This window comes from Acanthisitta chloris, unplaced genomic scaffold (genome assembly GCF_000695815.1).
Source record: "Acanthisitta chloris isolate BGI_N310 unplaced genomic scaffold, ASM69581v1 scaffold42805, whole genome shotgun sequence".
Taxonomy (NCBI): Eukaryota; Metazoa; Chordata; class Aves; order Passeriformes; family Acanthisittidae; genus Acanthisitta; species Acanthisitta chloris.
Genome location: NW_008675089.1, coordinates 15,869 through 18,478, shown reverse-complemented (window position 1 = coordinate 18,478; position 2,610 = coordinate 15,869).

The window sequence follows — 2,610 nt, the reverse complement described above, 5'->3', positions numbered from 1 at the left end:
GGGGGGGGTGTGTTTAAAATATAAAATTTAAAAATGCACAGGCATTAAAAAAGCACCATAACAAATTATTTTTACTGTCATTAAAATACTGCAAATAATGGTTCATAAGGATCCTTCTGAGCATATTATTAAGGCTACATAAATAGCATTTACTTTGGATGGGTTTGTTTCTCCCTCTTCAGTCCTTTTCACAGTGAAATTAACTTTCAAATCCCAGCCAATTTCCCCAGCTACCAAAAAGATAAATTTAAGATGAAACTCAGAAATAAAAAGCCACCTCCCCCTCCCCAAACATTCACCCTGTAGAGCAAATTATGAAAAACAAGCCATTGACAAAAAGCTGAGCAGATGCTCCCTGCTTGCAGTCCTTCCTCGGCAATGTGAAATAAACCCAACAGATGCCTCTCTTAATTGAGCACATGGATTACATACACACATGCACTCTGTCCTGCTTAAAACAAAACACACACAAAAATCAAACAGGAAAATAGACAGAGAACTCTTCCCAAAGCCTAGGCAAGGAGGAATGCTAAGACCAAAAAAGACACAGCTCTTCCTGCTCAAAACATGACAGGAAATTGTATCCATAGATAGAAGGGAGTTGAAATCCATTAAAACCCACGGACCTGATTATATAGATCCCATGGGGTAAATCAGGTACAACACATGCCTTTGTGTATCCACACAGGAGAGAGGAAAAGAAAAAAAAAAGCATCTTCTTACAAGGAAATCTGTGAATATTTACTGAAGGCAATACTGTGCAATGCAGTACCAGAATAGATCACAGATCCTATACAGGAAAAACAGTAGTGGTGTCTGCTTCCACACAGGAGGAGATGGAAAGCATATGTGAATCTATGCACGTGTCCACGTCCCCAAGTCCTTGCCAAAGAAACTACAAGCAAATTAGCTGAACACATCATATGACCCGGATTTAACCTACAGTTTTGGCCAAAAATTTCCTTACCAAGGACCACTGTGCACACCAGCACACTGCTCACCAGCCTGGCTCCCCCCAGGTGAGCACATCTGTGAGCCACTGTGTGTGAATTCACTTGGAGGAGCTCTGAGATCCTTCTGGGCTATAAAGACTTAACCTGAATTTCAGGGGTTCCTCTTGAGGACCAAAGATTATGTCAGGACCACAAATGTACTGATAAACAGTGCTTTTTCTCTTAACAAACTTACAGAATTCTCAAACCCAATTGTACAATTCACTTCTTTCAGCATAATTTGCCATAACTACAGTAGGATTACAGATTTGGCTCAAGGACTGGACCTAAACTTGACTCTCAGTTTTAAGACTGCACAAGCTCACTTAAAAGCCATTGGGACAAAACAACAATTTTAAGAATGGACTCCTGCCTCTGAGAAACTTTTTCATGTTTCCTTGTATTAGCACCTGATAAAAGCTATTCCAAGCCATACAGAGCCATTCAGTCCAAGTGATTGCAGAGCTGGAGTGAGTGAGAGGGGTGCTGCTTCGTGCAGTGCTTTGCCTGAGTTGTTCCATGTTCCGCTCCAACCCTTTACCAGTTGCTCTTTAAAGACTCAGCTGATGAGGTGAGACAGATGCAGGGATATACCAGTAGCTATAGCACCCACTGGTGCTGACACAACATGCAGCAGAACACAGCACAGGGCACGGAGTTCACTTAGCTTAGTGTAGATGAGCAATGCTTTTTGAGATTAGGGTCGATATAGGATATGCCTAAAATTATGCACAATACTTGTTCAGCAACAGCTTTTGGACTTGAAAGAACTTCTGAGAAAGCCAAAATTGGTTATTGTCCAATTGCAGCTATCTAGTCCAACAGATGAAACCATCTCTGTAGAAATACATATTAAGTATTTTCATTACTCCTCAGTCTTTTTTCATTAATTCATGCTAAAATGAGAAAGGTACAGTAGGTCACTAACAAGTCTGCGCTGTAGTGGTTTAAGTAACAGTTACATATCTATGTTTGCTTGTCATTCCCTTATCTCACATACCTGACCCATAAATACACGTTGGTTTTATGCAGCAGATAATGACACTCCCAGCACATTTTGCTCTCAATCCAAACTCCAGTTGTGGAGAATTGACATAACTCAGTGGCCCTCTGCTGCACTTTAGTATTTTCACAACTTCAGTTTTACAGCCCCCCATCAAGATTCCCTGTTCCTGCCATGCCCCGTCCCCTAAGTTTTGCCAGCTCAATCCCAGAGTTTGTAGGCAATGAGCTTGCAGGCCAGTGACATCCAAAGCAGTAAGATTTCTCCTTGATCACTCTTGCACATGCTCAAGTCTGTCCTACTCTGCTCTCAGACCTTCTCTGGGCAACAGTGTGACTCATCACCATAAAACTACCCTTTCTCTTTCTCCACCCTCTGCTGGTCATCACCACTGCTGTCCTTGCTCCTCTTCTCCTGTAGAGTTTTGGGACATATTTATGCAGCACAGTGGTCTATCATGCTCCAGTGTCAGGATGACCAATGTCATCCAGTGTCTGAGACCAATGGCATGGGGTTCAACAAGACCAAATGCCAGATCATACATCTTGGCAGTGCTGCAAGCTGGGGAAATAGCATCTGGAAAACTGCCTAGAGGAAAAGGGCCTGGGGGTGCTG